The sequence below is a fragment of the Pleuronectes platessa genome, chromosome 1 (assembly GCF_947347685.1).
Source record: "Pleuronectes platessa chromosome 1, fPlePla1.1, whole genome shotgun sequence".
NCBI classification, from domain to species: domain Eukaryota; kingdom Metazoa; phylum Chordata; class Actinopteri; order Pleuronectiformes; family Pleuronectidae; genus Pleuronectes; species Pleuronectes platessa.
The window spans coordinates 5,176,888-5,201,639 of record NC_070626.1 but is presented as its reverse complement, the minus strand read 5'-3'; the positions used below and the strand labels follow the sequence as shown (position 1 = coordinate 5,201,639).

Here is a 24,752-nt window from a genome sequence, read left to right as displayed (position 1 = left end):
GGCCGACATGCACACTGACACGTACACAAAGCAGATAACATATGGCTCTCATTTGCTAAAACTGAGGAAGCAACAGAGCAACCAAACACTTCTCAGGTAAGCGCATAATAGAAGTTAATTTAATTTCCCCTTGCTGCTCATTTCAAAGTCATGAGAGTAATGTAACTGATAGCAAAAAAAGACTTCACGTGCACATTTGTGCATTGTGCATTTGTACCAGGCTCGTCTGAATCATGTTTTACATCATTAACCATCACTTTCTCTGACTCTGCCTCAGAGTAATATGATCTAATTGGGCAACAGAGGGGCCGGTGCACTGCACAGGATGAAATAAACTATTCAAGGTTCCGATGCAGGTGAAAATCTATTTCCATCCCCAATACACCCACAAAAAACACGCACATGCTTAATGCACTTGCTTTATTTTCCCGCTGAGCCTTTTGGGTGCATCATCAGACAACCCGGGCCGGGGCGTAAAAAACAAGAGTCGATACGTGTCTGCGATATGAGGGTGAATAATTGTTGTAATTAATGACCTGTGGGTATTAACTAGAGCCATCCGACGGACCTTTGAGGCTAACTCCGCAACTGAATCTATCCGGTACCGCCAGCATCAGTCACACTCTCAAAACAGCATTAAAAGATTCTGTAGCTTCTGTTGCGGCACAAACACTTAATATATATCTATGTGTGTGTGTGTGTGTGTGTGTGTGTCTTTGCCCATTTGAACTGTGTGGGTCTCGATTCTCAGTGGATCTGTGTGAATGTATTGCATTGTTTTCCACTCACGTCTGGCCCCGATCCTCTCCGACACACACACACAAACCTGTCCAAAGTGTCTGAGCTTATTCCATGTTAGATAGCTGGAGCCATTAGCTTCCTGTGACCTTTTCCACTCATTCTCTGCCGTCACATTCACATTCCGCCTCGTCTGTGTGTGTGTGTGTGTGTGAGTGTGTGTGTGTGTGTGTGTGTGTGTATGCGTGCGTGTGAACACAAAAAGTAAATAAATAAACGGCACGAATTTCCTCAAGTCCGTGCACCAAATACAAGCGACGCCTCAAAAATAAACATAAGCACTCGTACATGTGTGTAGGTAGCCACTGTATGTGTGCAGTTAATTAAATGTTGGTGGAAGGTACATAACCACACACAGACATGCAGGCACGTATTTGCAATAGATTCTCCTTTTCTTTTATTTGCCGTAATTGGAAAATAATTCAGGCAACGTCAGGAGGAATCGATAAAGAATTAATGAAAGGAGAGGGGGAGTCATTAAAAGCAATAAAGACGGAGAGGTTATGATGAAGATGGCATCATGGAGAGACACAGAGGAGACAGGGACCGCTGCTGCTGCTGCTTGTGTGTGTGTGTGTGTGTGTGTGAGTGTGTGAAGAGATATTTCCCATGTTGCAAAATATGTTTCCATGTTTTTTTATGTTTTGTGCTTAAAAATATGAAGATAAAATATAAATTAAACATAAATATTATCCATTTTCTCTCTTTAAAACTGTATGACAAAAGGAAATAAAGAAGATACATTATAGGGCAAAGTTTGGTTTGAAAGCAGCAGATTAGACTATTTGGGATTTAGTATTTTCAACACTTCATTTTATTAGTTCGTCTTATCATTTATAACATGAATGTAGGATGCCTTTTTGGCATTTTATGCTTTCATAAAAAGGCTGTCCTATTCTACCATTTCAACACTATGGCCAGTGTCACAGTCAATCATTCAGAAAGGTAATTATATGACACGACTTCGCTAAAATACCTACGGTCCCTTAATAGGATCTGAGCCATCAAGATCCAACCTTAAGCTTCCATCCCGGGCTCTACCACTCATCTGAGTGCCATAAAGCTGCCAGAGGAAACAATACTGCCTCTCTCCTCACCACTGAGGTTAATGGCAAATGGGGCTATGGCTGGCGGTGATATTGTTGGATAAATGATTATTGATCAGGTAAAGGTTGAGCTAATCATTAGGCTTCATCCATTTTACGGACTCTCTCGGTGACCTTTCTGGCCGGCCCTCTTGGATCACCAGGATTTCTCCATGCGACGATTTGATCACCTCATGGGCACAGGGGAGGGGGGAAGTAGAAGGAAGGGCAGATTAGTGAACTCAGGGCTGTGGTGCAGCAGGGGCGATGAGGACATGGGCGAGCTGAGCGTGCATGTGTGTGATGCGAGGCTCGTACGGCTGCTGAAGTCTCCTCTGTTTCAGTTTATTCACACACTTGATTTGCTCATTTATTTTTCACTCACAAAATACAGACGCTCTGTTGTAGGGCCTCATCTAGTAAACACCTCTCTTATTTTCAAGCTAAATCATGATTGTACGGGTAAAAACCTTTGCAGGTTCTCAAATTTCATCCATACATACTTTTTATTTAATTAGTCAAATACATTATTTCTTGGTAGCTCCTAATTTAAATGATTTTTTTTGTACAATATGTGAAGTTTAGGATTTAGAAAATGTCAGTAAACATTTAAATCTCTTCAGCAGTGACCATTTTCATGTCCCTCACACATATTTCCTTTTTACATTTTTCTCTGAATGTAGGAGTTATTTAAAAGCAGGAACAGTTCCTCCACTCATTCATGAGTTTCCAAATATATACTTATTAATTTAACATGTTCCATAAAGAAAACTTCCTAAGCCTAAATGTTAAGTTCAAGCTAATCATTTAATCTTCAGCTTTTCAATGGCAGCGGTCTCGGGTTACAGTGTTTCACACGGAGCCGGCTGTATACTGTAGTCGAAGCATTAGATACACTATAGACGGAGTGAAAACACCCAGTGTGAAACATCCGCTCTGAAACCTTGACATGGTGACAAGGAAATGCCTCGCTCCTAACAGCTCTATTTATTGAATTGGAGCGAATATTCCTGGCAGTGGGACTTTAACCAAACCCAGACTGGAGCTCACATCTGCACCCAATCAGCACGGGAGAAAACCCCTCTGTTCCTTCTCCGTTCCATTTATTCACAAAGCCCGGCACTGGGAAACAGAATGTTTATTTGAAGTAATACTTTACTGGGAACTACTGGACGGCAATACGTTAGCATTTTCATTACTGCATGCATAATCTGCTCTGGAGAGTAATGAATAACCTATTTTTCCTCCCTCGCTCTCTTTTCTTTTTTTGCTACAATAACCAGAAAACGGTGTGAATGTAAAACACATACAGTTCATAATGCCACTTTTTTCCCCCTCTCCCCCCTTTTTTTGGTGGTGCATATGTCATTTACTCTGCTAATTTTGACGTGAAGCTGGTATAAAAGGTAGCCCTGATTTTTTGTAATGCCTTCATGTGTTACATATTTGTTCTTTTCTGTACTTTCCTTTTACAATTTATTCATGTCATAATCATCACATATCGGTGAAACATGGTGCAAAAGTAACAAGAGACGTAAACCACTAAGCAGCATGGCAGCATTCCAGGGAAATGAATACAAAGTGTAGTGATGTGTGTAAACTACAAAAGATATCACACACTTTTCATATCAAATTTTCATTTTTATTGACTCCCCCCAATTACATGAACACTACATGACACAGTAGTATTTCTTTCTTCTCTTCACATCTAAGTTGCTTGTCTCTACAAGCTAGTGAGCTGCTTCAGTTCATTGACTGACAGGCCTGCTGTCCAGCTTTGCCAAAAGCCCAGTTCTTTGTAGGACTGCAAACATACAATCAGTACTGCAACATGAAGAGGCATAAATTAAACTGCATACACAAACCCAATGCACACATGTTGCAGATGAGCATTACAGTACAATTGTGTGTATGCAGAATATGCACGCACACACACTGCGACAAACACACATGCACACAAATAAAAAGAGGAGCATCTGCACAACCAGCATGCAGCGCTGCACACATGACTGGTTGAGAAAATAACTTAAAAGACCTTACGCAGTAAGTGTAGGCAATTGAATAAACCACACACATGCAGTATACACATGAATGCTTATTGTATTGTATGTCTTAAATGGAATATGAAATAAAGCATGATTGGAATTACAGAATTAAGGCTCTAGCTGGGATTCAAGTTTTAAAATGCAGAGGTTTTCATATCTGCATATGATGTAGGGGGAGAAGTAATCAAAATAAAAGATAACCTACTGCTCTAAATCAACACACCTCTACCTAACGTCTAAAATAAAATGTTAGTTTTATTAGTTTAATAATATAATATATAATGTAGTTATTATAGGGAAATTGCTGGTTTAATACATACACAGCCGTGTTTAATAAATGTTGATAACAAAAGATTTTTGTTACTGTTCCACTTGTCCAAAACCTACAAAACTTGTAGGTTTTGGTTTTGGTCTGATTCCTGTTCAACTAGGATCAGTTCACTCATTTAACTAGAAACCTACACTCTGATATAATTAAAAGTTTGCCTTAACTAAATACTATATTGAGTTGTAAATAAAGCATTTATAAAATAATTCTTACAAACACTGGCTTAAGCTGTGTAATTCTCAAAATGTATAGAAATGTACTGAAGTGAAATATAGAATTACTTCTGAAGAGCCTAGAACCGTTACTCCCTTAAGACGATAAACAATTCAATAAATAAATGAATAAACTTGCGCTAAATGTTAATTCACATTTTTTGCCATGCCAGTGGGACGCCTCTGTAGATGATCACACTGATCCATCGTTTAATATTTATTTCGGGTCGATGGCCAATGCGTTTTTTTAAGAAGTTCATGGTCCCTTGTGGGTAAATAATACTTATTTTGTTGAACCTCCAGCACCACCATTGGGTTGGCATACTTAGATTTTTAATCTAGTTCCACCAGCAGGTTAGAGTTTTTAGGCCACTCAGTTAAATAGATTTATAATTCAATGAAACTTTTCCTCGGCTTCTTCTGTGAGGTTGACATTTGTGATTATGTGTGAAATATGTCAACAGATATTGGAAGGTTTGCTTTACAATTTGGCATAGATTCATTAATGAGCCCTGTTGGAGGGGATGTAATTATTTAAGTGATTATCTGACTTTTCTTATTGCAACAGTTAGTGTAAAATATAGGTGTATAATAGCAAGTGTTAGTAAACTAGCATATAGAGATTATGAAGTTAGTTCACATTTTAAATCGCAGCATATTAGCTCTGTCGTTAGGCATGTTATCATATTAGCAATAGCAGTTAGTACAGCTCAATGGCTGTATATGAAGGTAGATGATATGACAAATCCACAAAAACGATGCCAGAAATCTTGATCTCCCTCAGCTGGCTGACTGCAGTATGGGTCATGAACCTACCTCCTCCATGTTAGCAGATGAGCCCAAACTAACAAGTGGAAGGACATATCCAACCATTTTGCCAAAAGAAGGTTTCTGTTTTTACGGTATAGTTTTTTACACCACTCATTTAAATTCAAGCATCAATGTGTCAGATTAGTTAGCTCTTTTATTAGTAATTTGATGCTATCAAATGGGGTGACTGACTCGGGATCAGCTAGGCGGTTATATCTGCAGAACTTCATTATTACACATTCCTAAATACTATACTATTCAAATGACATCATCAGTGCAAGATAGGTGCACCGATACAAATATACTGAATATCTTGTTTTAATCCAGTAGCTAATGAAAATGTAATTGAATCACAGTGTTTCAGGAAAATTGCTGTTCACGCCGTCAAAACAAGCATGTAAACAGCCTGAGTGAGAGTAACGAGAAACGTTTTTTTCTCCCATGTCCAGTATATGAAGTTTGAAACATTGTCAAGCTGCAAATTTTGCAAAGTGTCCCCCTCGTGTTATAAGGTTTTTACTGCAAGGCTTGACTGTAGTTGATTGAATTGTTTGTCACTGTAATAACATTTGTTGGCTGCCGATGACATAGTGAGTGGTACCACAATTCCTAGGGCAAGATTTTCAAGCCCTCCCCTTTGTGGCTCTGTTGGAGGGGGACACTCCCAGCGAAGGGCAGTTCATATCTACGGGTAGGGCCAAGGAAGAACAATTGGGACAGGGATTTAGTCTTGATAATATAACAAAGTCAGCTGGAACCTAATTCTAAAGTCGCAAAAATCATGATAGCAAAGTTACATTTCATTTGGTCATATGTTAGATTCATTGCCCTCCTCCAAGCAGCTGAGCTGGCACGCTGTTGAAAGTACTTTGGTTCATACTGAGACTTGCTGATGATCCCAAGATAAACTGATGGGATCTCATACTATATTGGAATATGTCTCTTAAGGCTACTTCTAAGGTGTAAGCCAATTCGTCTGCACTTCTTGTCACACAGCCCACCTCTCTGCCGAGAAATTCTTCATATTCTGCTCGCCATCTGAATATCGCCCCTCTCTCCTTCCCTTGTCCTCTCTCCTGTGTTCATTTCTCTTCCTCTTTTCCCCCCTTCCTTCTTTTCTTCACCTCTTCTACCCCTGCCGTCTTTCATTTAAATATTTCATCCAGTTGTCTTGCGGCTTCTGCGGCATGCCAAGTGTCATCTAGATCCCAGGGCCCGACACGAAAGTGGAGCGCGGAAGTCATTTTCAGATGTAAGTGTCTGTGTGTTTGTGTGAGAGAGAGAGAGAGAGAGAGGGAGAGAGGGAGAGAGGGAGAGAGAGAGAGAGAGAAGGGTAGTGATGAGAAGGAGAAGCAGCTTGGCGGGGATCTTAGACGTCCGGTGGTGATAAGACGTGAAAAGGTGGAGAAGACATGGGAGTGATAACTAATGTACTTCCTGTGTACTTCCTCTTCTCTCCTGTCAACCCCCCCTTCAACCCCCGCTGCCAACAAACCCCTTTCTCCTTCAGCCTAAAAGATATAACTGATGTGTGATGCATTGTGTGTGCGTGTGATTCTTGGGTGAGTTGACGTGTGATGTGAAGGAGTTGGTCTCTGCGTGAATGTGAAGATGTACATTTATGTATCTGTCGGACAAACTGATAGCTGATGTGGAGGTGTGTGTGTGTGTGTGTGTGTGAGAGACAAAGACTAACTGATGGTTAATGTGAAAGTAGAGTGATGAAGAATGACATGGACAGAGACCGAGAACATGAGAGATGAGTGAAACTTCTACTTAGCTGAGAGCGATGTGTACACTCCCTTCATGACTGACTTTTTGCACCCAAGTGTGTGTGTGTGTTTGCGTGCATACAGTCCCTCATACCCAGACAGCTTATTGGCTCCATTTGAGGTCAAATGCACCAGATCGCAGCCAATGATCTTCCAAATCCCTGCCCCAACCTGCAGAACAAAGAAGAAGAAGCAGAGAAAGCAAGAGATGAGACGTTACCACAAAGTCCTCATCGGAGTTGTCCTTTTGTCCTCGCTGTAACACCAACTCCTGTTGTAGTTTCAAGCACAACTGTGAAAACACAGTGACAAACACGGTTTGGCTTTTAACACATATCTCCCTGCATTGTCTCATAGCTCGGCCCCCCGTGACATGCACCGCCTCCAACTACAACACTAAACCCTGGTATAATACGTTGGAGTCGAGTGTACATCCCATATTTTCAGTGTGAGTGTAAATGAGAGTCATGCTTCTGTCGCTGCTGCGTAGGTTGATGGTCTGAGCTTGCCTGCGCTTGCCTTGTTTTATAAATAGAGAAAAGATGATATGAAGGGAGAGATAGGTTTATTAGTGTAAAGGTGTAACCATGGTGTCCACTCGGCAACATTTACTAATAGAACACCCATGTTTGTGACCAACATGAGGAGTGTAAAATAATACAACATACGCAAAGAGTTTTCTACATGCTGTTATTCTGCAATACATGACTCTATTTTGCCGTGAAAAATATTGATCAGGATTTATAACAGCATTATTAAACAGCAACAAATATTAAACGAAACGTTCAGTTTTTGCTTAAATTTTTTATATAAACTTTTGCTTCGAAAATGTGGAGCCAAGATAATAAAGTACGTGTTGTTTGTGTATGCTATATTTATACTCTGTATGTCTATGCTTTGACAGCAAACATTCAGACCCGCTGGTCACTCATAGATACACAAAAGGTACAGTTTGGTATCTGCATAATGATGAGCAGGGTTCTCAGATGACTATTTGCGTCAGTGTTACGTGCTCAGGGAAACCATCTACTGACTCCAGTGTCAGTTTCCCCTTGGCAACACTGAAAGCTTTGAGCTCTGAGAGTTCCACTGCCGAGCCGAGGCAGAACACACACTTCTGCCCACATTGGTCATGAGTTTCAAACTCACATTACATTGAACATTTTATATTGAATGTATTTGGCAAAAAGGCAATAGTTTCTGAAAGATCAGAAACAACAGTATCACAGCTCAATAACTAATATGCAATGCATTTCATCTGAGAACATTAAGCTGACTTCATTAGGATACATTCTGTAATAGGATGATTCATCAGCTATTTGATTAAAGCCCGAGGCTTTAAGTGTGAATTCATCAGAATGGGCATATTGGTCTATTAATAATGATAATAATTTAAAGTGCTACAAATACTAGCTTTTTATATTCATACACAGTTTATTTCAGCAAACATGGCTGCCAGGTAGAGTGCTCTCAGTTCACCTCGGTCAATTAAGTTAATCTAGAGATAACGGAGAGATTCTTTTTTCTCCTGCAACCAATCGATTGGATGAAGAGTAGATACAATTTCAGTTGAGTGGGATTTTCTTTGATTGACTACGGCCCTAGAAGAAAATGGGAGTCATTTGATCGAAGGAAATAAGGAAATAACTACTTCCTTACCATTCATTGAGTAAATATAATCCCCTCTACCCCTCAGGATGAAGAATCTAAATGATCTTGAAGACACGTGTGTTGGAAGAGGCCATTAGAAGAATTGTGGTCATAAAGGGATGCACATGGTCAGCAACAAAACTGAGATAGACAAAGACATTCAGATAATGATTGAATTGTGATAAGGGGCACAAAGTGTGCCAAGGAAGCATTACTCACACCATTACACCAGCAGCAGCAGCCTGAACTGCTGACACGAGGCCGGCTGGGTACATGGATTCATGATGTTGATGCAGGTGTACAGGTGTTCTAAATAAAGTGCTCGGCATGTGAACATTACAGTAGAAATACTTCATCCTTGAATCCTGTACACTTAAATGTAGTGGTTGATGACATTCTTGGACGTTTACTGTTTGTGTAGGACAAAAAACACTAGAGCTTCAAAATGTACTGATATAGAACCTCTCTCTCTCTCTCTCTCTCTCTCTCTCTCTCTCATACACACACACACACAGCAACTGACCCATGTGTGTATAAGGTTTCTGTTCCGCTTGCCAGGCTGCTCACTGACCCCCCACATGTGTGTTTGACCCTTCAACTCTGCGCTTCCCCCTCTGGGGAAGAGCCCTGCTCTCTGATGCACCTTTGAACATCCGCAAACACACACACACACACACACAAACACACACGCACACACAGACACATACACGTACATACACACACACACACACACACACACACACACACACACACACATACAGATCCATCCTTTGAGTGTATGGATTTAGTTTGCAGGGCTGACTCTGGTCTGGCTTGTGGTCATCCACAGTAACAGATAAAAGGATATATCACTTCCTCAATCCCTAAAACCACAAGTGTGGGCTGTTGGACACAGACATACACACACACACAGACACACACACACAAACACACACACACCAGGCGCACAGAGTCCCTGAGTCCCCAGCTTAGCACTTGATCCTCTCTCTGGGAGGTTGACACTACAGAGAGAAAGCCCTCACAAACTCCTTTGGACTACACGCACACACACACACACACACACACACACAAACTCACACACACACACATGTGGACACACAGCATATCCCAATGAGAGTCCAAAGCTTCAGATGCATGCTCATGGTGATCTGCTGGTCAGCATCTGTTCACTGCTGAGGACGCTGCTTCCTATTTCCTCAACCATCAGTCATCACGAGCACTCATGAAAATCCACATCTCTGTATTTGAAGTGCAGGGGACACATTGAGAAAATCATGCCAGTAAACAATCCTCCGTGTCACTGAATATCCTAAAGCTAGGACTACGCACTCTCTACAGAAGTGGAAAATCATTTGAGCATATTGACCTCTCCTCTTGCCTCCCCCGAGGTACAGGGCAGATTGCAGGCCGTTTCAGCCCTGCAGTGAAGCACTAATTCAGATCGGCGTGAAGCAGACGTAGCTCCAACATGAATGTCAAGTCAGCTCGCATCTTCACTGGGCCCAGGGGCATCTGGGCCGACCGCCAGTTTGTAAGGGAGAACCTGTGGCAAGTGCACCCCAGGGTGCCTGCATTTAACACCGTATACTATCTACTCTGCATGCACAACTGTGGACAAGCCTATGTATGTTGGTTGAACATGAGGTCAATGTGTCGAAAGTTCAAGTGCATGAAATGCTAATGTTTATTTGATCGAGGAGATATTTCCCTAGTGACTTCCGCGAATGCAGTACAGACAGGATTTTATAACTTATGATAACTCAACTCAAATATATTTCATTATTGTCCTGTTAAAAGGAAACATATCTGCTAGTAAGTAAAAAGACAAACATGATCTGATTGAGAATACCTGTAACACTGTTTGTAAAAAAAAGTATGCATGGACCGCTCAGTGTTAAAGCTAATCTGCACTAGGGTTGCAAAATTCTGGGAATATTCAAAGTTGGAAACTTTCCATGGGAATTAACGGGAATATACGGGAATTAACGAAAATTAACGGGAAATATCGTGGGTAATTTATACTAACTGTTTTTACCTTGTCTTATACAGACATAAATTTAAACATTTGTTTTGTCATAGGCTGATTTGAGCCCTGAGGAAACTTTTGGCACTTGACTATATGGTTCTGGATCTGTGTCATTCTTAACATAGGTCTTTGCATCGTATTTGCAAATGTACACAGCCTTTCCTTCTACATTGGCTGGGGTGAAATGTCTCCACACATGAGATAGTGCACGTGGCAATGCTCTGTAGAATAAGATGAGAAAAAAGCTTGTAAAAAAACACTAAAGCAATACCAGAGATATAAATAGATGGCCAATTGGAATCGTCTTTAAAAATATTTTACAATTGATAGATAAATTAATAGTAATAGGCTAGATGAACAGATGAACCATGCTCAATCAGCATGTTAATATATTTTCCCCAGTAATATCATCGAAACTTACTTGACTAGTCCGGCACACTACAGCAGGCCTCTATAGCCCTGCTGTAGTGTTCAGGATGCTGGGAATTATCTGTGCATGTGATGGAGAAATGCACAGTGGAGGGTTGAAATTCACAGAGCAGTGTGTGCTGCATTCAATACATCTTTAATATAGAGTTTTGAATGATGTTTTTATTGCTCAGCGTTTAATTTGCGTATATATATTTTTTTCAAAATTCCCCAAATTCCCGAGCTGAATATTCCCATGGAAAGTTTCCTGAAAGTTTCCGGAAATTTACTGGAAAGTTTCCACCCCTTTGCAACCGTAATCTGCACACAGACTATTTTAAGTGGATTTAACTCATTTCAGTGCAGTACAGTGTATCTGACCACCTGCACCTCTCTGCACGTACACTCATTGTGGGTGAGGAGAAGCAGACAGGGGGAAGAAACGGGAGATGAAGGGCCGGAGAAGTGACAAAAACAGTTGATGTTTCGCGGTTGGAAAGGTAATCAATAGGTTTGAGGGGGAATTTAGGTAGCTGGTGTAGCTAGCATTCCGTAGTAGCCCAAAGCTGAATCCATGCTGTAGCTGAAAGCTAGCACATATCAAAGCTATATTTACACTCACCTTATATCAAATCTATCCGTCTTTTGCCATTGTCTGCATTGTAGATGAGATCATGGCAAAACGTTATTAAACATGGCTGTGCATTGTAACGAAACTGTTAAAGGTGCAAATAATTCTTAATGTTGTTAACTCTATAATAACTAAAATTGCTGACTATGAAAAGACTATAAATGTAAAAATTTATGTGCAAATTTAACGTACGTCTTTAGCCTATCTAAAATCTAAAATATGTCCAACAACCTATTGGCCTCAATAGCTATCACATTGAAAACGCTTATCTTTCTAGCAGTCACTGGAAAAAACTATCCAATGTGTCAGGAGAGAACCCATTAAATGTTGATGCGGATCCGGAACAGAGGGTGGATCCAAGAAGATTTGTTTCACCTTCCGTGTCATTGTGAGATTTTTATACATTTTCCTTGATTGAGAATAATTCATGGCTCTTGATGAAATAATCATGTTTTGGGACTGATATTTATTAGTGTGTGCAATTAGGTGCGAATCCCAATTGAAATCTACATATAGTGAATTTAAATGTGGTTTCATAAGGGGAAAGATGATAGAATAAAAAACAAGTACAAACTACATTGTTATTGTCTGCACCCTGCTGGAAAAAAGAAGCGTGTGAGAACATCTCCTTGGCCCATGGTATTCTGACCTCCCCTTCCTCTGCCCTCTCTCTCACAGGGTCTCCTCTTCATCACCCTATAGAGCCCAGGTCTGTCCTCTTTGACCATGAAGTGCTTTATTGGACCACACAATGCTCTAATCGAGGAGCAACGCATTGTAAATTCTGTCCAACACAAAATTGACATTCATCAATGGGTCAGTGACTGTAACAGAATACAATCACTGGGTGGTTAGAATTGCTTATCTTGTTGGTGGTTTAAGCTAATATCTAATGTTTTATGCAACCTGCTGTTAGGCAGGCGAAAACAAGTTATTGGAGCAAACTTAATTTCCAATCAAAATGTCCCTGCATTACCTAGACAGCTACTGACAATCGCCACACATTTACCGTGTTTTGTGATTTATTTTAGATGTGAATTAGGCATGATCTAGTAAGATACCGTTAGGGATGATGACAATGATGGACTCTGCTCCTCTCCCAAGTACTTTCTGTTATGGACTCGTCCCTCTGCAGTTTTCAGGCCGACCACATGCATATACTTTTTTTTTGTAGGATTGGCTTTGATGGGAGGCCTAAAGGAAGGAGTTACTTGCTGGTTTAACCAAAATAGCCAACCCCTGCTTTGACATCAAATAAATCAACATGTCTTTCAAGTGACCTGAATCAGATGCTTTGTTCCCTCTACCATGAAGTGAACTGGGGCAAGAAATGCGAACACACAAAAACTCAGAATATTCACATGACAACTGGTTGAAGAGACTACTATAGCTGCATGTTACCTGCTGTGGAGAAGCCAGAGAATCCAGTCGGGTGTAAATCCAAGTGATCTATTCACAGGTGCATCCACTGTCTTCTCGTTTCCAGCACTTCCTGAAGCTGATCAGTGGCCAGTTTGAAGACCTGCTAGTGTGGGTCAGTACCAGAACTTAAACCTCACAAATACAGACTGGCCCCCACAATGCATACAATAGCCTACACACACATGCGCACACACACACATACGCACACACACAGACACACACACGCACACGCACACATACAAACACACACACATACATACTGCACTTGTGTTCTTAAAATGAAACAGGACAACTTCAAATATCCCTTGTGTCCCATCAGAGTGTCTCATAAGCTGACAGCATCAGCATTGTCACAGAGGACAAATGTGCGCTCATCACCCCCCCCTTTCCCTTTTCACTTCACTTTACTCTGTATCTCTCAACCATTCAACTCATCTGTCTCTCCTTCCATTTAGCAGCTATCCTATACAGGGTATAGGGGGGTAGCGTATCAGCAGGGAGAATGTCATACGAAGATAAACACTGCAGTCGAAGTGGCTGACGTGACAAGAGTATCGTAACGTGATTTGTATCCACTGGAGCTCTCAGTGTGGAGTGGCTCCAACCCACTCACTATACATCCTGAAATATATATAGCATTTGACTCCTGAGTGTTTCTGTAAACTAGTGCTTTGTTTGTTTACAGCCAGCAGTGTTGTACCTGCTGTACTGTTACCACAGTGAAGCTGCTAATAAAGAGCTAATAAGGGGCTGTTTAAAGTTTCACCCGATCCATCCCAAGCTCTCTAAAAGAAACCACTGGTTTGTAATTTTCAAATATATTCTACTGATACCTTTCTCTTTTACAATGTGGGACTGTGACTGTAGCCAATACACAACCTTAATTTGACAAGATAACTGTTAGAATTATAGCTTATAAAGAAAATATGTCCTGGGGTCTTCATGGTCTTGCATGCCATATTGTCCAATACAATTCAGGGTATACTATAAAAAAACATGTGTTGTCACTTCAGACATTGGTTCTGAAAGTAATGAAACATTGTAGGCTACTCAACAAAAGTATTTCTTGAGCTCTCAGAATGCAGCCACGTTGCAAAAGTTAAATCCAAGGGCCCAAAAGTATTGACAGGTTGACAACTACCCAGGTTAATCATATTGATTTGGAAGAGAAAACAAAGGCAATTGGTTGTAACCCAAATTGCCAGCTATAAACAACCACCATAGCGTATAGCCCTACTAGTTAAACTTTGACCCCCCTCCCAGTGTGGTGCACATTTTTGTGGCCTGAAAGGTGCACAAAAACCCATAAAACTTGTAAGTCACATTTATTTAGAGCGCTAGAGCTCTGTAAAGTGAGGCAACATAACACTTGAATTCCCCATCACAGATAACTGTGGGACTCTATGTCCCATAAGAGGATCATGGTTTTCTTTGTCACTTTGAAGGTAATATAGTTTTATAAGATAGTCTGCTGGATGTTCCCATGCCAGCAACATGTTCTTTTAATGTTTCAAGATGTCTACATTAAAAAAAATTCTAATTTCATTAGCAATGATGAATTGATATAAAATATCACCTTTAAATAATTCACACACACACACACACACACACACACACACACACACACACAGTCCAGATCTATGTGCTTACAGTTAAGTGATTTCTAAAATCAGAAGAAAGGGTCTGGTATCAGCCAGATGTGTTTCCATTCTTACTGGAGATTTAATGTAAAACACTACTAACTCAAATATGTATCACACAGCTAATCAAAACTATTTCTAACTGAGCCGATGACACTATAGATTGTTGGGAGCTTAAAATATGGGAAGCAACTAATAATAATATATTTTGCGAGAAATTATTAATTCAGGGATAAAAGTGAAAATAAAGTAAAAGAATGTAATTACTGTATCAGGACGGTAAATAGAAAGTGAATGCTCTAACACTATCAATGTAATATCTGCAGGTGGGCACTGGATGTACTTTTCACACTAATTTAGCCTGTAGGTAAATACACTAAAGATGCAAGTAAAACTCAGCCGTACTTTTGTGTAACTTCAGATTTTATTTTGTAAATACACAACCTCGTTGTTCAGCCCCATTTCCTTTTTGCATCATCTCACTTTTCTTTTCATTTGCTTGTAATGATGTGCTCTCTCTCACTCTATCTTTCCTTCTACTGTCTTCCTGTCTTCCTGAAAGTGATTTGTGTGTCTTAAAGAGGCGGGAGGGGTGGTTGGGAGAGGCCCCATCATCCTCACGCTGAACATAATTAATAAAAGCAGGCCGTTCCAATTTAAGAGGGCTGATTAATGCAACAGATACATCACAGCATGGAGTGGACCATCTCTCTCTCTTTCTCTCTTCCTCTGTTCATGAAAGGGTAGAGACAGAGCATGGCATTATTAGGTTATGACAGAAAGTGCTTATAATGAATCTCTCAGATTTTTATTTATGTATTTTGTTTCTCAAGGCCAAATCTTTCAGTTGCAATTGTAAAAAACTGAAACTGGCTCAGTTTTTGTCTTCATGCTTATGATACACTCATTTACTGCCGGGCTGCTGACCTTGGAAACCTTGTTCTTCTGTGCTATAGAGCTCTTCTCTTTTCATCCAAAATCCTTATTAAGCCACAGCAGAATTTTATTTTCTGAAGAATATTAGTCTGCTCCTCTTTTTAAACTAAATGAAACTCCATATGTTTATTTTTAAACTTCACCTTTAAAAGCAATCAGAGGACTTGGACAAACATTTTGGTCACGATTTAATTTATTGATGGGACATCTTTAGAATAACAAAAATACAAAATATTGTCAGCTTCATTCTTCCATCTGTATCTTGACGCGGGGTAATCTATTTTCTTTGTGTTGTATGATCAAGTGATTTTCACTGTTTTATTGATGTGTAGTGGAGATTTGTTCCTACAGTGCTACTGCTTGCAACTGCTGTTACTCGGCCAGAAATAATGATACTACACCAATGAGGAATGAATAGGGTTGTGTCCTAATTTTGCCTGCACTATTTGAATCTGTGTTATAACAAAAATATCTTGTGTATTTGATTGTGTGAATTACAGAGTAAACGAGGCATGCCTGCATTTGTTTGTGCTTGAACTAAATAAGATAGAGAGAAACAGGTAAGCGGTATTTATTTTGTTTTATCTAAAGAGGAACTCCCCGGGGGCTCGAGAAGGAGCCCAGGTGGTCCCTCAACTTGACTTTAAGAAACCACTGTTTTCGAGCAGTGAAACCAATGAAGTACGGTAATGGAGTGTAGTGGCCTGAAGTGTAGCTATGAAATCTTCCCTAATGACTCTAGCACATGTGTGTCTGGCTTTCAGCTCTCTCATTAACGTCACTGGACACTGTATACTCCATTGCTGTGTGTGTATGTGTTTGTGTGTGTGTGTATGTGTGTGTGTGTGTGTGTGTTTGTGTGTGTGCGTGTGTCTGTGGGTGGGTGGGTGGGTGGGTGAGAGGGAGAGAGAGAGAGGGGAGGTAGGGAGAGAGTTTGCCAATATGGCAAGGCTTAGAGTGCCTTGGTGATCTCATCTCAAGTTTGCTCACCCTGTGGCTGTGTGTACGTGTCCGTGTTTGTTTACGTGCACACACATACGTACAGTACTTACTGTGTACGACATGTAGACGAGTCTACTTCATGTCCTTCATTCTCCAGCAACTGGAAAGACGTTTCATCTCTTTTTATAGCATGTAGTTTTTCTTACTCGTCATTTTTCACTTAAGAGTAAATGTTTAGTAGATGTTACTACTCTCCTTTTTTTTGTTTCACAAGGCCCGTGTGTGTGTGTGTGTGTATGTGCATGCATTTGTGAAAGCGAGCGTGTGTGTGTGTGCGTGTGGTAAACAGGGTGGTTTGCTCTCTGGAAGAAGGAATTTCCCCCAGCAGTCCCCATCAGTAATAGTGCCTGTAATGAGCTGCAGCTGTCAGCGTGGTTTCCGCACACACATGCATCCAAAACACACACACACACACACACACACACACACACACACAATCACAGTAAGGAGGAAGCGGTGACTCACTCAGCAGTGCGCCATCACACTGTACGCTGATAAACAGTACAACTCATCAGACTTGCACCAGACGTTCTAGACAAACATTTCCTCTGCAATACCTGCTCCTTCTAAAAATATTCCCGTCTGTGAATTGAGTTCACAGTTTATGACTTGTTATAAAAACTAAATCACACTAATTGTGCCTCTCACTTAAAGATACAGTGAAATGGAAAATGCCTCTTCCCAGTTATATTCTGTCTGTTTTGCTTTGTCTATGTAAAATACACGTGGAAAAGTCAACCACTTTTGACTTAACCAAAAGTTTTTGGGATCATTGATCCTGCGTGATGAGACTTAAAGATCAATTTATCAAGTGAAATCAAATCATGCTGTAAGAAAACCCTTGTCCTCATTAGCTTGTGACTTTTAAGAGCTACAGGAGTGACGTCATAGGTCATAACTCTGTGTTTGGACAACAGTGAAAACTTTACAGTTACAGTCTCATTTATTCACATCCTCCAATAATGTAGATGGAGGAAGTTGCTAAATTTATCATTTCTCTGCATCTTTAACCAAAATGTTCTGTTTGAGGTGTTCTCCCCCCGGGACCTTGGATAAGAAAAATACTACTGAATGAATTTAGCTTTTTTTGAGATGATGATATGTTTCAGATACATTATTATTAATTTGGCACAGGACTGTAGATAGATCTTCTGTATTTGAAGGATACATTTTAATGCAACACCAAAAATTAAATCATAAATAATGAAGCATATACATTTGCCTATTTAGTGTAATTACAACACTTCATGGTCATTTTGGTTTTATGTCGCAGTCATAAACTGTGCAATCCCAGTTTGATTCAAATGGGAAGGGTTTGTACTACTTATCAAATTGTTTATATATATTAGGTCTGACAGGAAGGCAAAGAAGATAAAAAGGATTTGTTTTAAAATAATAGTCCCTATTGTTTCACATACAACAGTAATGATGATGTAAAGTCAACTCCTACGAAACAAAAGAAGGAACAGAAATATTTGATTTTGTTTCCATAACTGATTTTGTAATGTTCTCATGATTTTGATGACATTAAGACAATAATAAAAGCAGGGCTAGGTTTTCTAATTTCATTATTATTACTTAAATTTAGATTAGTTGTGGACACTTTTTTTACTGAAGGGTGTTTTGTCTATATTGTTGTTTTATCACATTTTTACCGGAATAATAGCAGAGGTTCCATAATATGATGCATACATCTAAAATCCGATATTGGAACAGACTGAGGTAACTGATTCAGGCTACGAAGATTCAGTCAGGACTACACTAGCCTTCACTACAAGAGTCTTGGCACTGACCCACCAGGCTTGCAAACAAGTTCTTCCTCTAATTTGGCTCCCCCCTCCTCCCAAAAACAAAAATCACGACCAGTAACACACAAAACATAGAGAAAAGCAATAAAAGCAGCACCGCTAGCTGGCCCTGCCACGTCTCAGCTTTGTGTTTTGACCAGACTGGCCCATGGTGACCTCTGCCAATTTTTATCTCATTTCACTCTAACTTTGTAGATCAGACTTTAATTTTGAAGCACCGTCCACAGGACAGTGATGAATAGGCTACATCAAGGAGGGCTTAAATTACCCCTCTCCCTGGTGGCAACACTGACCGCAAGGAGAGGTGTGTGTGCGTGTGTGTGCGTGTGTGTGTGTGTGTGTGTGTGTGTGTGTGTGTGTGTGTGTGTGTGTGTGTGTGTGTGTGTGTGTGTGTGTGTGGTTGGGGTGACCTAGTAACAGCAGACAGTGAAAGAAAGAGGGCTGGTCAGCACTTGCCCTCTCAACCCTGCTAGCTCCGCAGCTCACCCAACGAGGGAGGGAGGACACTGGGGAGAGAGAGAGAGAGAGAGAGAGAGAGAGAGAGAGAGAGAGAGAGAGAGAGAGAGAGAGAGAGAGAGAGAGAGAGAGAGAAAGGGGTTGGAGAGAGAAAGAGAGCGCATCCATCTTTCTCAGCTTCCCTTGTCAATGCTTGACTTGTTTTTAGTGGGAGTTTGTAACTTTTAAGGTTATTTGAGGAGAGACTCACCCTGGCCTCCATTTTTTTCCGCTCTCTCTCTCTCCATGCAAATCAGTAGCTTGTCTTGTTTTTCACTGAATACCAGGGGTGTGTGTTAGGGGCGAGGAGATTTGAGGTCATTTAGATATCGACGAAACCTTAACACTACATAATAAAACAGTCTGTCTCAAATTGAGGTGGGTTAGGTAGGAGGCTGTGGCCAACAGCCGCAGGCACGGCCTCAGGCTGAGATGAAGAAAATCAAAACCAGGGTGAAAAAAACACAGATTTATTGGATGAAGGAAAAAACAAAACACAATATGGTTTTAGTTCTGTAATATAAAACTAAAATATGTGTTTATAAGGCTTTTGGACTTCTTATTTCAGCCATTTCTTCTTGAAAGATAAACTATTGTTATTAATTTTTTTACATTCAAATTTTACAAGAACTTATTTTCACTCATCTTCTGGATTCTGAAGGATCATAAAAGTTTTTAATACATGTTTTATTCTCACACAATTTATAGCAACATTTATTTGAAGAGGTTTTCAAGTGAACCAGAGAAAATAAATTGTTAAGAAGAATACTGTTAATAATTATTTATTATTATCCATTAAGCAAGCACTAAATTGGTGACCTACACACTTTTTAATCAGCTATATTTATTAGCCATTGTCCCACTTTTTGTCCTGGAATCCACGCATGCAAGAGAACGGATCAAATGATTCAGGGGCTGTGCCATAGTTTGGGGTTTAGGGGACAAATAGTATATCATACCAGTTCTTTTCCTTTTTTTCAATTTTCCAAGCTGCTCTGCCAACTGTCCCTCCCTCTGGCTCTTTATCCACTCTACTAGAAACCAGTGTGCCGTGAAGAAGCCGGTGCGCCACGCCGCCTCTCCACGCCAAAGTGATCATCATAGAAGAAGAGGAAAGAGAAGAAAAAAAGAGAAGCAAAAAAAAAAAGTAAATCACGGATGGTGTGGAGTGGTGGAGCTCAGAGAGATAAATCACAGTAGTTGTGCTCTAAACCTCCCCCTGTTTCTACTGAACCGAACGCATCTATTTGCGTTTTGAGGTGGGGGGCGGAAGCCTAACGCGCACGGTGACAATGTCCCTGCAGCCAGAACAATGTGCACATGGGTTAGGGTTACTAACTTTGAAACTCGCATTTGCTGATTATATTTCTCCGGGGAAAAGTGTGTCACTCAACTTAAACTTTTTTACACACATTCATGTTAAGGTGTGTGTCGCTACCACCAAAACACAGTGTGAAAAGCACGTGTCTGCGCGCTTGCTTGGATGAGGCATCTGCAGGATTTCAGTCAGGTTCGAATTAACCTGGTGGTTCATCACTGAATGAAAACAGTAATAGAACCAAGGGGTCAAATTTGGACACGCTCCTTTTAGAGTGAGTGCCAAAACCCGTGCCATGCCGTGCGTCCGGTCCGTGAACAGGCTTGTGGAGGTCCGACCTGTGCGTAAAGACAACCCGCCACCCGCCCCTCACACCCCACCTCTCTCTCTCTCTCACACAAACAGGCACACAAACACGCACACACACACACACACACACACACACACACACACACACACACACACACACACACACACACACACACACACACACACACACACACACACACACACACACACACACACACACACACACACACAACACGGGATACTGAGGGAGAACTGCATAAATGACTGACTTGTATGGGCAGAAGTGGAGTTTTTGGCGCAGGCACTCTCACAATAATAAAAATGTAAAAGCGCTTCTTTTAATCATTGCTGGAATCAGCATTACAACTCCCTTCATGACTTGTGCACCCCCATCCCCCCCACGTCCCTAAACAGTCCACGGCTCAAGCACTCAAACATGAGTCATGGACGTGGCTGTCATAATATTCCTGCGCGACTCTGCCTTTATAGAGTCCGCGTCCTGTAATTCCAGCGGACTCAAATATGTCACCGCAGATTTATTTCTCCGCATGACGCATATTGTTTTAAGAGGGGAGATGTAAATCTGTTCATATCATCAGTGCGACTTGAATATCACAGATTCAAAACACCGAGGGCGACAGAGTAAAATTAATTCAGTTTTAATATAAGTGATAACAGACGCACCAGGCAACACAGCGATATACTGTGATTTATCCTATAGGCCCATTAGCAAGAGTTAACATATGAAGTTGTGGTGATTTTGTTTGTAATTATGTCGTCTTTGTCGCAACCAGCACGTTAATAAAAGTATTTCATCATAAGATAAAAAATAAACACACCATGTGTGTTACAAAAAAAAATCCGGAAAATAAAATGTTTTCTTAAAATCAGAAAGTTAAACACACAGGGAATTCATATAAAATTAATACACGAGAGATGCGTGTTTATCAGATACATAGAAATATATATATATATAAAGTGCATCATTTTACTCTGAACTATAGTTTTCGAAACTAGATATTTCGATTGCATGCATGGATGAGTCGTGGGAAAATATATATTGTTTTCATTAATAGACGCAGAGCTCGACATGCTGAAAAATAGATTTACTTTTTGTAAACTCAGCTCAGTGTGTTTATTAGTGTGTTTAACACAAATGGGGCCCAATTTGTTTAGTAATTCACACATTTAGGTTGTGAGTGACATAAATGAATGATTAGTGTAACCTCTCTGTCCCTGTGTCACACACGAACACACACTTACACACGAACACACACGCGCACACACAGCACTTTACTCCATAATCGTTAAAAACTAATATGAAAGCCTTGCGTCAGACGGAATATATTCCAAAGTTTTTTCTGTGTCGTAATAAGATCAATTCCTCTAAATTAACTACACACAAACACATGCGCACGCACGGAAACACACGCACATAATGTAGGGTATGTCATGAAACAATAACTAAAATATGAGAAGAGCGACAATCTTGTAAATGGGACCCACTGATGTGACACCGAAATAGAAAAGTCATTTGCTTTGTATTGGGTTATGTTGGATGTCTGATAGTCACACTGCTGCTTTCACGAGTCCTGTTTGGACTCAGCAGCACTTTGGTGCAGTGATTTGATTCCCCACATGATGTTCGGAGAGAAGAGAGCGCTTAAAACGTACATTAACCCTTCATCCAGTGTGTGAGCGCACACTGGATGCACTCTCTCCAAACACATCTGGCACACAACGAGCTGCGAGTTGTTGAACCTGGGTTTTAAACCCAAGGCAGCGCCAAGCGAGCTACACAAAGCCCCAGGACCTAAATCCGCAGTGCACACCCGAGTGAAAAGTGCGTAATTAGCTTGAAACTAGTTTAAAGAGAACTAGTCTTCGTGAGGACACAGTTGAGCTTTATATAAAAAATGGCAAATGTTTGCAACACCTTAAAGAACTCCCTCCGAATAATCCTTGTGCTGAATGTTGGTCTTTGTCCACATTAGTTATTACACTGTACCCGGCTCGAGACATTTGTCAAATGATTCCAGAACATGTTTCAGAGGAAAGCAGAGATAACCTGGTTTGATGCATGAGAAGTAAACCAGGAGAACATATTAAATTTCACAGGTAAAATTAAACTTAAAAATTGCAGATTTTAGACACAATTGTAGGCTAATCATTAAATAGTTTTATTTGTTTAGACTTTTGGAGGCAAACCTCCAATTTTTACTTAATCACAAACATTTATAACATGGTGGCAGATTTAGTGCTGACCAAAAACGCAGGATTCGCCTTTGCCTGCAGCTTGTGATCGCCCCGGTTATCAAGTCGACCTGTGTCTTGTCCTGTTTTTATTATATCAGACGCAAATTTCAGATTTAAATCTTATTATTTATTTATTTTTTTGTTCTTTTCATTCGTTCATATAGCACCTCAGCGGAGCCTGGAATAAAAAAAATGTCAATGATCCGCTGACAATACACATAACCTACATCAGTGTCTCGAAAGTCAGCTGTTGTTTTTGTTGGTTGACGCCACGAGAAGAGGAAAAAGAAAAGAAAGGACAAACAGACAGAAAGAGCCTGGCGCTCCTCTTCGGGGCTGGAGACGCAGAACCACAGTGCAGATCTCCCGCTGAGGAGCTCGGGAGGAAGTGGACTCTGTCACTCAGACGGAGAGGAGAGCTCTCCATCGCCCACGCGTGTGCGAGAGTCCCGTGTTTGTGTGTGTGTGTGTGCACGAGTGTTATGTTTGATTGTACGCTGAGAGGAGGGGAGGGGGGGGGGGGGGGCTGTTGTAGCATCACAAGGAATGCGAGCACGGCAGCTGTGTGCGCGTGAGTGTGTGTGACACTGATGGATGCGCCAATGGAAAGACGGACAGATGCTTGGGCGGATCTAACGGCACGCAGTGGTGGAGCGGCGCACAGAGTCGCGGCGAGATTCGGGCGAAAACATCTTCGATCGTCGGAGAGTCACCAATCACCGACCCATCCACCGAGCCCGCTGCACGGCGCTGGAACCGAGAGACTCCCCGGTTCACACGAAGAGCGACACGAGGAGGAGAGACGCTGAGCAGATCGGATTCCCTCGACGGGAACCGATGCGGGGGGGGGGGAGAAAGGCTGTTTCCACCGGCTTTTGACGAGCGTGAGAGACGAGGCGCAGCAGCACCACATCTGGCGCAGAGGAGGACAGGAGGAGAGAGACAGACAGCCTTTGGCAACTCACCCGTTTAGTGCCCTCCCTTGTTCCTCCATCCCCTCTCCGAGAGTCTTATCCCTTTGCCCTCACCCCCGCGGAGCCACTCTGAGGATTGCCTGAAAAAGACAGGATAACATTTTCGTTTTTATCCACTTCACCAACTTACTTGAAGCCCCAAAGTTTTACCCATCTCTGCGAGAGAAGTGGGGGAGCAAGGGCATCTCCAGAAAACACCTGAATAACTTGCAGCTCAAGGTGCTAGCGCTTACCTGTGAAGAAACAAGTACTTTACTCCAGTCAGTGGCAATAACGGGGGACATCGCTCGGTGAGGGTTTTGCGCCTCTCCGGTCACTGGAGGCGCAGGAGGGAGAGCGGAGCGCAGCGCGGGGAGACGCGTGTGATTCGCTGCGTGGCTGATTTAAATAGCTCCTATCAGTCCGCGTGAAGAAGGGAAAAAGGGGGAGAAAAGTACCGTCAGCGGCCAACTAAGTGTTTGGCACTGGGCGCCAGAACTCGGCTGATCCGTGCGCTCCAGCGAGCCTGCATGCATGGGAGCAGCCTGAGCCCGTCACCTCCTCCTCCTCCTCCTCCTCCTCATGTACATTATTACAACAAGGGAGACCCAATCAAGCACGTATCTCATCGATTCACGCACACACGCGCGCGCAGCTACACAACCACACGCACGCCCACACGTGCATACGCGCACATAGCGACTGAGTGACTTGCCCTCAGCGGATTTTTCAAAGCGCTCTCGGACAAAATAACGTGAGTCGTGCCAGGCAGGGCAGCGTGTGGGCGACCAGTCCCGGCCGTCACCTCCTCCTTTTCCCTCTTCCTCCTCCTCTTTTTCTCCTCCGCT

General features: G+C 41.5%; 1 long non-coding RNA gene across 1 annotated transcript; it reads right to left on the bottom strand.

The window, feature by feature from the left end:
- Positions 1 to 3,545: 3,545 nt before the first annotated feature.
- LOC128440079 (uncharacterized) lies at positions 3,546 to 24,402 on the bottom strand. Its single transcript, XR_008338474.1, has 3 exons — positions 24,159 to 24,402; positions 23,917 to 24,005; positions 3,546 to 7,221 (listed from the first exon to the last, which is right to left on the bottom strand). It is a non-coding gene; the product is annotated as an uncharacterized LOC128440079 (long non-coding RNA).
- Positions 24,403 to 24,752: the final 350 nt, after the last annotated feature.